At 41.8% G+C, this 11755-nt stretch overlaps 1 long non-coding RNA gene across 1 annotated transcript in view; it reads left to right on the top strand.

The window, feature by feature from the left end:
• The first annotated feature begins 508 nt into the window (after positions 1-508).
• LOC126455453 (uncharacterized) overlaps positions 509-11755 on the top strand; it is a 279142-nt gene continuing 267895 nt past the window's right edge. Inside the window, exon 1 of the long non-coding RNA XR_007585324.1 lies at positions 509-629. This is a non-coding gene — a long non-coding RNA (uncharacterized LOC126455453). The remainder of the gene's footprint in view (positions 630-11755) is intronic.

The raw sequence follows: 11755 nt of genomic DNA, 5'->3' as shown, positions 1-11755 counted from the left end.
TCAAATAATTATCTATTTGATCAATATTTCGTATTTGAGTTTTGTTTTATTCAAAAACTGACTCGGTGTTATAAATTCATCTTTTATTTTGAAAGAGCATGTTTTGGTAAACTTACGAAAAGTAATGTTATTTCTGTTAGTTTCATGTATAATGAGAGTTATTAGAATTTGGTACTGCCTGTAATACAAAATACTGAAAACTCGAAATTGTAGGCACCCAAATTAGATCAATTGTTTTTACTTATGTAATTTATACTAAAATTCTGAGAATACGTTTTTATAAATAATTGCTTAAACAGGCCACATTATTGTAATGATCACCACTGTAATGGGTTGTATAAAAGTTACAGTGTTGTGAAACTCTTAAAAATGTGGAAGTACTACTCGCACCCACTCCCCATGTGTTTCTGTGTGTTTTAGCGATGGGCATTTGTGGTCTGTAATTCGTTCGGGTAGGAAGCGTGTATGTTGACTTAATCTCTTCTGTGTTTTTTTTTTCCTTTTTTTTCAGCTTGCTGAAGAATGACGACTGCAGAACACTAAGATGAGTGTCAGGTAGATTATTACCCGCCCTGATAAAAAGTTGCAATCTGATTCTGACGCCGGCTTCTCGTAATCAAGCACAATGCGTAAGTACACAGTGGAGTTTTCTCACTATGCATATGTTGAGCACGTAAAGGTCTTTCAACAGCCTAGCCCAGTAAAGTACGCAATTAACTATTTAATCATATGCGAGTAGATGCACACAATCCTGGTTGATTATATAAAGATGGAACAGATTACAAATTACAAAAGGTAGAATCATAATTCCAACGTTCCTGGACAGACAACAGAGTAAAATTTGAACAGTCCACGTAGGCGTTCTAGTCACGGCCGCATTGGCACTGTTGCTTTCTTCTTCATGGAGAAAACACTGACGGGACTAACCTATCTAGACATGTATACTCAACTTGAAGATCATTCAGATGACTTCATCTTCATGAGAGACCGTGCCCCATGTTATTTCTCAAAGTACGTCCGACGTTACCTGAATGACACCATTCCAGGACACTGGATTAGAAGAGGAGGCGCAGAAGATGAACTTCATCGCTGGTGGTCTCCCAGCTCTCCAAACCTCACACCTCGTGACCTTTATCTGTGAGGTTACGTAAAAGACCGTGTTTTATTGCCTTTCCCCCCTCCCCAGCCCCCTCCCATGCAACATCGTATTGTTGAAGCTTGAATTCGATAGCGAGAGATCAGCTGCTTTGTGTATGGCAGAAAATGAGCCACCGTTGTGATATTTGTCGTGTGGCACATAGTGCTCACACTGAATACCCAAAAATTTGAACATTTCTTTTTCCAGGAACGTTGGAATTGTGTTTCTGTCTTCTGTAGTTTAGAAGCAATAACTGTTTGAAACCTTTTTCTTTTTTTTTTAAAATAGCCCTATATATACATATTCCATCTTTGACTCCTCTCTCGACGACCTGCTGCACTGTAGCACGGGGTTTTCGACGTGTACCAGAACTGCAAAGATGTAACTGCAAACAAACAAAAATTAATTGTGTAACTTTATTTTTTCTATGAGACAGTTTAAACTTTACAACTAATTGTTGACCTCATAGACGTGATGTATGCTCATGTTTCATGAGGAGCACTGGATAGTATTCACTTTACAGGTAATGTGGAAATAAGTTGTCGAGGTAGTCTACATGATTGATGCTTAATGAGCAGTGTCGTGAAATGACTTATTAGAACCATGTTCTGAACACAGCAAACCACTTTCTATTGTATCTGACATGTGCCGCGGTGTTGCTGGTGGTGTGACAGCGCGCCCCACGCGCCGCGACTAACCCTGACAGCAGATGCCAGCCGATGGCAGCTCGTTTCAGCGCGCACGTTTTCCGACAGGGGTTCTGTCCTCGTCAGGACCTCGACGGGCGAAAAACAACTACCATCGCCTCGCCGCTCGGGTTTCGCATCCGCGTGACGCAAATGAAAAGTCCACAGCTTAACACGACGCTCTCCCATCTGGTGTGTAGAGCCTTGTCAGTTTCTGGTGCGGGGCAAGTGCTGACGTGGCATCCAGGATTATTTACGGTGGAGGCCATACTAAATACAGAAAGCGGAACACTCCGGATGGGCTACAGGCGACAGGAAAGACAGAGATGAGCGCTTTCACACTGGTACAGCTGTCTCTCCTGTTTGCCAAAAATTTATTACGTATACTGCTGCCCATTAAAACAGCAGCAACATGAACGTGGCGTGCAAGAGACGTCACACTCCAATGAAGTGTACTACTGCGTGCTTGGATATGAAAATCATTAGCATGTCAGAGCAGCAGGACAAAGTAGGCATAAATAATGCCGTACACATCCACACTAATATTATAAATGCGAAAGTAAACCTGTTACGTTTTCACGAATCAATTGCTGAATCGATTTTTATGAGGTTTGGTGTACAATTAGTTTGGCACATAAGGAATCGCGTAGGCTGCTTTGGAAAGTGTGTAGTGCAAGATATTTATCGATCTGAAGAATGTATACGTGCAGACTGAAGCGACGAACGAAAAATTGCACGAAGGCCAGGATTCGAACTCAGGTCTCCTGTTCACTATGCAGATACGTTAAAGCTTTGCACAACTGCACGGACTACCCTAGCGAGCCTCTCTCCTCACTCCAAACTCCCATTCACGCCCCAACCCATTTGGCATTCCCTCTAACCTCGAACAACATTGCAGAATCTCTCCAATTGTATCGGAATAGCACCTCAGCATCGAACGAAACGGGGGATCCTGCCTGAAACCCAGCCATTTGTGCTTTAATCAAATGCAACTATATAGTTGCAGGGACGTTTTCAAGTCTCAAACATCCATGATATAGACTGAAACAGGAGACGTGAGTTCGAATGCCAGCCGTGGTATAATATTCATTGAACGCTTCACTCTGCATGTATACTTCATAGGTATTTGAGAGCTGAAAAGGTCTCTGGAACTAAATAGTTCCATATGTATATAACACAAATGAGGGAAAGTCTTTACTCTTTGAATAAGCTATTTACTCTTTAGTCCTGAGATTCTGCCATGTCGTTAGTAAAACGACTACACTGCGAGCCAAAATTATGTGCTGTCGGCTGACGGAGAGAAAAGCAATGAACTTTGTGTGCGGCGCTAAAATACAGAGCTCACGATTCTAGTAATGTGTAATAGTCTAGTCGAGGTCAGTGAGCTCCTCGTTGCTAGCTTTACTACACACATATGAAATGAACACACACAGAGAGAAAGAGAGATAAAAAATGTAGAATAATTAACATACAAAAGGTAACGAAAATAAAGAATAAATGATCCGCACTTCGCGCGAATAAACCCAGCGCCTCTGGCAGGGCGCACGGAAATACTGTCGCTCGCGCGAAAACTTTATACTCGCACACCACTGCTATTCACAATTAAGTGCCTGGCATAGGGTTCAATGAACCACTTTCAAGCTGTCTCTCTACCGTTCCACTCTCGAACGGCACGTGGGAAAAACGAGCACTTAAATTTTTCTGTGCGAGCCTTGATTTCTCTTCTTTTATTGTGATCATTTCTCCCTATGTATGTGGGTGCCAACAGAATGTTTTCGCAATAGGAGGAGAAAAATGGTGATTGAAATTTCATGAGAAGATCCCGTCGCAACGAAAAACGCCTTTGTTTTAATGATTGCCACTCCACGTATCATGTCTGTGGCACTATCTCCCCTACTTCGCGATAATACAAAACGAGCCGCCCTTCTTTGTCCTTTTTCATGTCATCCGTCAGTCCCACCTGATCTCACACTGCACAGCAATACTCCAGAGTAGGGCGGACAAGCGTGGTGTAAGCAGTCTCTTTAGGAGACCTGTGGCACCTTCTATGTGTTCTGACAATGAATCGCAGTCTTTGGTTTACTCTGCCTACAACATTATCTATGTGATCATTCCAACTTAGGTTATTTGTAATTGTAATCCCTAAGTATTTAGTTGAATTTACAGCCATCAGATTTGTGTGACTCATCGCGTAATCGAAATTTAGCGGATTTCTTTTACTACTCATATGAATAACTTCACACTTTTCCTTATTCATGGTCAAATGCCACTTTTCGCACCATACAGATATCTAAATCATTTTGCCATCTGATGATTTTACAAGACGGTAAATGACAGCATCATCTGCAAACAATCTAAGACGGCTACTCAGATTGTATCCTATGTCGTTAATATAGATCAGTAACAACCGAGGTCCTATAACACTTCCTTGGGGATCGCCGGATATTATTTCTGTTTTACTCGATGACTTTCCGTCTGTTACTACGAACTGTTATCTTTCCGACAGGAAATCTCGAATCCAGTCGCACAACTGAGGCGATGTTCTGTAGGCACGCAGTTTGGTTAGAAGACGCTTGTGAGAAACGGTGTCGAAAGCCTACTGGAAATCTAAAAATAAAGAACTAGGTTGTGTTTCACAAGAACGATATTTTCTGAACCCGTGCTCACTATATGTCAATAAATCGTTTTCTTCGAGGTACTTCATACTGTTCGAATACAGTTTATGTTCCAAAACCCTACTGAAAATCGACGTTAGTGATATGGGCCTGTCATTCAGCGGATTACTCCTATTTCCCTTTTTGGGTATTGGTGTGACATGAACAACTTTCCAGTCTTTAGGCGTGGAACTTCCTGTGAGGGAGCGGTTGTATATAATTGCTAAATATGGAGCTATTGTATCAGCATACTCTGAAAGGAACTTGCCTGGTGTACCACCTGGACCAAAAGCCTTGCCTTTATTAAGTGATTTAAGCTGCTTTGGTACACCGAGGATATCTACTTCTAGGTTCCTCATCTTCGCAGTTGTTCTTGATTGGAATTCGAGAATATATACTTCGTCTTCTTTCGTGAAGGATTTTCGGAAAACCGCTTATATAGCGAGCTTCTCATTCAGAAATCGCATTTTAATGTTGTTTATTTGGGAGAAGCTCGTGGTATGTATGACTTGTGTAAGAAGGAGAAACATCTAGCAGCACGTGTTTGAATTCGACAGATGCAGGATCATGGCCTATCGGGACAGTAGTACTTTTCCGCGATACTGCTGTTCACATTGTTCAGGATCCGACGACTAGTATGTTGATATGGAGTCTGTAGCCTCATTGTAGCCTACTCAGCACCATGCTGGATCTCAGTGGCACCTTGCAACTAGCGTCCGAGAGGACAGACATGTTGTTCCATTGGGTGTGAAGGATCATGCAGACTCTTCACATGTCTTGAGTGAAAAAAAATGAGTTAATTTGCAGAAAGGCAAGTATCTACATGGTCAGTGCGATGACGGCTGGAGGACCACGAGCTCTCAGCTCTCCAACCATTTTGCTGTGGCTTCCCTTGACATGGCAGCAGAGAGAAGCACGCTGATAGGTGTGGTACAAAAATCTTTTCAGGAGAACCATGGTTCTCCATATGGCTGCAAGATGAATGTAACCATGTGTGGAGGCTCCTAGGAAAAGCGACCTTGCTTCATTGCACTCGTGATCGTCATATGGGACCGGCTGTTGGCGTGTTTTTATGGGAATACCGTTGGATACTCAACACTATCACATTTCATTCACACATTTCTGTCATGTTACGGCCAGATTCTCAATGACATAAGCAAAAAATAGGCAGTGTTTGGAAATGCTTTCTGAGACGTTGAAAAGACATACAAAGAATCTGTTTGGGGAGTGTGATTGATCATACTTTGAGCTTTACTGTACATTTTCAATTAAAAAAAAACAAACAAAGCGGTGCTCATAATTACGGTTTGATCAAGGGCCTGGGAGTTTGAAGTACGCAGACTGTCTGCAATGTAGCCTATCAGAGTTTTCTAAAATCACAAATGGATAACATCAATCGACACTACATAAAATTTATGGGAGTTTATACCTAGCCACAACGAAGTAACCTTAAATTTAAAGATATGGTACTAAATCCAACCCTGAGTTCGAATTTTGGAGGTTTGTTTCACTCTTTATGGTTTTACAAAAAACAGTTAATATTAAAAAATTTCAAAAACTATAAGGATAAGCTCCCAAGAAAAGTGTTTACTTTTCGGGGGTCAAAGGTAGAAGTTAATAAGTTGACATGCTTTTATTTCATGCTGCAGACAATGTCGAAAAATCTTTTCTGGAGGAAAGTTTAGGGAAAGCTTCTCTGTGAGTTATTAGTTCAATTTCCACAAAAATTTCATGTTATTTTATATATTTGATGTCGCTGAACACAAATCTGAAGTTAGATTTCCAAAATTAAAATGGATAATCCAATATGGCGGACCAAAAATTGTTTTGACCAGTACTGACCAAAATTTGATCAAAAAGTGTTTTATTACCTACGTTAAGTCTGCAATTCCAGGACAGCATACCAGTCCTTCATCTAAACAGAATTGTTTCTGGAGGGAAATTCCGTCGCTCTCCTCGGCGAGAAAAGCCGATCTGGCTGATCTTGATGTGCTCCGTTCGACAGCCTGCACGCGTTAGTCGTCAGCCTGTTTCGGCGAATATGTTTGCCTGCATACTGCAATATAAATCATTTTGTGAACATATCATGGCACGACAAGTTTTATACATGAGCCGGGTGTCTCCGGCTGAGAACATCCCATGACGGGCGTGACACTGCTTCGAACAATGGGCTGTAACACACGGATTAAAAAACCTTTTCGTCCCAACATTCTAGACACATATACCTCTCAAAAATGCAATGAAAAAGAAAATGAATTTTCGATCATGTTGAATGAGAACCTGGCTTTAAGATAGGCGATCGTGATCAATGGTAGCCGGACGGCGTGGCCGAGCGGTTCTAGGCGCTTCAGTCCGGAACCGCGTGACCGCTACGGTCGCAGGTTCGAATCCTGTCTCTGGCATGGATGTGTGTGATGTCCTTAGGTTAGTTAGGTTTAAGTAGTTCTAAGTTCTAGGGGACTGATGACCTCAGATGTTAAGTCCCATAGTGCTCAGAGCCATTTGAACCATTTTTTGGATCAATCGTAAAGGCGTCCATGATGTCATTATTCAACAAGATAATACAAGACTGCACGATGCCTGTGCTGTCTTGATCTACCTCGATGTATGGTGTTTTCGACTGTTACAGTGGCCAGTATGTTTTCCAGGTCTCTCACCCAGCGAAAACATCTGGTCATGGATTTCCGAGTGACTAGCTCGCCAGCATTTGCCCGCCACTACGGTTGTTGAACTTTGGCATAGAGTTGAAGCAGCACGGAATGACACACGAGGGTATATTGAATGTACAAGACTATGAGAAACTCATTGATCCGTTGTCAGATGCGCGAGAAAGTGTGAAAAAGTTTGTCCAGCGGAAACAAACGAGCAACAGGAAGACAATCTTCACAACCTTTGACACTGCCGACACCCTCGGGCGTTTCAGCCCTTCTCTAAGGAAGGCTCATACGACGACTAGTGTCAACAGAAGCTGTCAGTTTGTCTCCCATTACAAACAAAATTATTTTTAAAGCGGAATTTACGTGCCCGTTCCATAGACCGGTCCCTGATTAGTGCGATATTCGTTTAATCAATATGCGTTAACAGTGACTGTAAAAGAGGATAAATGACCCGCACTCCAGCAGCCACTGAGTTGCCCTGTTGCATGGCGGCAGCACTCAGCGCAGGCCAGGGCAGCGCTGCCGCTCCTGGGGTATCGGTTATTCATACTCTTTTACTGTCCCCGTTAACACATATCGATTAAACGAATATCGCGCTCACCAGGGGCCGGTCTATCGAACGGGCACGTAAATACCGTTTTAAAAATAATTTTGCTTGTGATGGAAAACAAACCGACACCTTCTGTTGACACTATGCGTCGTATGAGCCATTTGATAAGTAGTCTTTGTCTGGGCTCACTCATGTTACACATTACAAAATGAGATTGTCTATATATGACGAAACACCTGAGAAAATGTGCCTGACGACTCTTAGGAGTGTGTGTGTTTGTGTGTGTGTGTTTGTCTGTGTGTGCCGCAGACTCAAAAATTTTTGGTGATGTTAGTTGGATATGTTACCATTAAAGGTTGGGCACTTTACTTAGCTGCTAGTATCCAACCATGTACCGAAATCGTGAGTAAAATGAAGAAAAGAGTCTTCGCAAACCTCTTTAGTGACAAAACGAAAGAATGATTCCATAACTGAATATACAAAGCGAATAAAAGTCTCAAGAAAGAATCGCCTCGAGGTTATCGAATTATTTACAGGTATGATATATTGAATGTACAAGACTATGAGAAACTCATTGATCCGTTGTCAGATGCGCGAGAAAGTGTGAAAAAGTTTGTCCAGGTCGAAGAATAGTTTTACATACTGTATTCCATTCATATGTCAATTGACCACGGTGGAAGAGACAAAATGACCAAGCAAACAATATACTTTATAAAAACCTAACCTAGTCATAAACAAATATGTTTCTGGATTTATGTTTACCTTGTCAAAAAAAGTACGAAAAAAGGTACTGTTGTAACGCCAATTATTTTATCGAATTCCAGTAGCAGATACCAGGTGGATCTCATTAATTGCAAATCTCAACCAGATGGAAAGTTTAAGTTTCTTCTCGTATACCAAGACCACGTACCAAAATTCGCTGTATTGAAGCCGCTTACATCAGAACAGGAGGATGAAGTAGCTCGTAACTTGGTTGATATTTTTCTCCTTTTTGGCGATGCGAGTGTTTTGCATTTTGATAACGGCCGCGAAATTTGTAATGAACTCTTAGAATGTGTTACACAGTTGTGGACAGAAATCAAAATGATTAATGAAAACCGAAATGCAGCCATAGTCGAGGAAGTGTAGAACGAGTGAATCACGATATTTAAAACGTGTACACTACTTGGATGGCTTATAAGCAAACTAACAGCTGGAGTGAGGAGGTACGATTTGTACAGTTTATCAAGAATCTTGTCTGTCATTCTGCAATTAAAAGAAGTAGATACCAAGCAACGTTCGGATGTCCCGCAAAAATGGGATAGTATTCTATTATACCATGAAGTGTATTACTTTCGATAAATACTGAAGAAGACCTTGAAACATTAAACGGTTCACAAGAGATTGTGATTATATACCGAAGCGCCACAGAAATTGGTACAGACATACGTATTCAAATATAGACGTATGTAAACAGGCACAATACGGGACTTCGGTCGGATACGCCTATATAAGTCAACAAGTCTCTGGAACAGTTGTTAGGTCGGTTACTCCTGCTACAACAGCAGGTTATCACTATTTAACTGATTAGAACATGGTGTTATAGTCGGCGCACAAGCGATGAGACACAAAATTTCCGAGGTAGCGATGAAGTTGGGATTTTCCGTACGACCATTTCACGAGTGTACCGTCAATATCAGGAATCAAGTAAAACATCAGATCTCCGACTTCGCTGCGGCGACAAAAAGATCCTTCAAGAACGGAACCAACGACGATTGAAGAGGATAGTTGAACGTGGCAGAAGTGCAACCCTTCCGCAAATTGCCGCAGATTTCAATGCTGGGCCACCAGCAAGTGTCAGCGTGCGAATCATTCAACGAAACATCATCCATATGGGCTTTCGAAGCGGAAGACCGACTCTTGTACCCTTGATGACTGCACGACACAAAGCTTTACGCCTCGCCTGAGCCCGTCTACATCGACATTGGTTTCAAATTGTACCGAGTGGATGGACGTGTACGGATATGGAGGCAGTCTCATGAATCCGTGGACCCTGCATGTCAGCTGGGGACTGTTCAAGCTGGTGGAGGCTCTGTAATGGTGTGGGGCCTGTGCAACTGGAGTGTTATTCCTGATACGTCTAGATACGACTGACAGGTGACACGTACGTAAGCATCCTGTCTGATCACCTGCATCCATTCATGTCCATTGTGCGCTCCGGCAGACTTGGGCAATTCCAGCACGACAATACGACACCTCACACGTTCACATAATCTAATATCTGTAGTCGAGTCCATGCCACGTCGTGTTGCGGCACTTCTGCGCTCTCGCGGAAGCCCTACATGATGTTAGCCAGGTGTACCAGTATCTTTGGCTCTCCAGTGTAAGGTCACAGTTACCTATTACTCAAGAGAACATTACGTTGTCCCCTGGTTGTACAGAATCACCTATAGAAATACAAAAATTCAGCGATAGTAATTTTGTGTGTGTTCAAATGCGTGTGAATTGCTAAGGGACCAAACTGATGAGGTCATAGGTCCATAATCTTACTCACTACTTAAACTAACTTATGCTACGAACAGCACACACATCCATGCCAGAAGGAGGACACGAACCTCCGGCGGGAGGGGCCGCTCAATCCGTGACATGGCGCCTCTAACCACGCGGCCACTCCGGGCGGCGATAGTAATTTTAAACTACCTTATATACCGTTGACAGGATACACTTATGAAGAATATTCAGTTACTCTGCATATCCAAGGAGTCACCTCTGCATGTCGAAGAAGCCATCACAGGGGTAACATCAATTACAGCAGAATCGCTATCACAGTGTCACACAGAGCCTGAAAAGAGGACTATACAAGAGATGGTCTGTATGTTTGCTCAAAAGCAGCATCAGGTTCCCTCAAGTGTGTATAGTATGTCTGTTCACGTATTCTGTGATGTACTAGATCCAAAAGAGTAATGGTATGGTAAGACTGTATTGTGCAACATCTGTAAAAAGAATTTGGACCAGAAAATACAGCATGATAAAATAAGACAAGAAATATTATCTATTTCTTATGCTAAATAATCAAATGTCGATGACGTTGTCGCTCTGAGAATTAAAGTACTCGAAGCAGACATAGCACAATCTGATGCCCGCTGGATTTCCGCTGCGATTCTAAGTAAAACTGAGAATAGGTTTTATTTTATAGACATGATACTAAAATGGGTATTTTAAAACAGACGTATGCAGAATCTGAATTCAATCTTTGCAAACCGAGATTTTTGACGAAATATGTTCCTGCTGTAGAAATAACTTTACGTCAAGCAGCAATAAAAGAACACCTTCGTACTCGTGAATGTTTCAGAAAATTTATCTGCAAGTCTAAATGTACCAGAAAAAACATATGTGAAATCTTATGGGACTTAACTGCTAAGGTCATCAGTCCCTAAGCTTACACACTACTTAACCTAAATTATCCTAAGGACAAACACACACACACATGCCCGAGGGAGGACTCGAACCTCCGCCGGCATCAGCCGCACATAAATGTACCAGAAATAGGTACGTTTGTCGCTGCGCAATTGCTATGTTATTGAAAGTGTCACCAATCTTTAGACTGCGCTAATAAGCTAACACAATTTTTAATATGTTTTGCAAATTCATTTCCTTAATTTTAACAACATTTTAAACCCTTATGATTCCTTGTGTTATAGTTTCTTAATTGATTGATGATGCATTCTGTCAACTAATTTGTTGATTGTTGTATTGTACTAACTTCATTCTATATATATCGAAAACTAAATACATAACATTATGGTAATTGAAGCGTACACAAACGTTGCTGTTGTTCCAGCAAAGATCGTAATTTCACTGTAACGAGTGCCTCGTAGGTAATGTGCAGATTTTCTAGGTAAAGGCAAGCAGTTTGGTCTCTTAGAAATTTACACACACATTTTTTCCTCCAGGTAATTTTCAGATCACCTAGGTAATTTGAGAAATGAACAGTTTTCGGCTCTTTAACGGATGACCCTAGTTAATCTGCACTTGACCTAGACAATCTACGGAATAACTGATCTGTTCACTGGCCGGCCGGGGAGGCCGAG

The sequence above is a fragment of the Schistocerca serialis genome, chromosome 2, assembly GCF_023864345.2.
Source record: "Schistocerca serialis cubense isolate TAMUIC-IGC-003099 chromosome 2, iqSchSeri2.2, whole genome shotgun sequence".
Classification (NCBI taxonomy): Eukaryota; Metazoa; Arthropoda; class Insecta; order Orthoptera; family Acrididae; genus Schistocerca; species Schistocerca serialis.
The sequence above is the reverse complement of the archived record's forward strand: the minus strand, read 5'-3'. Positions and strand labels throughout refer to the sequence as shown.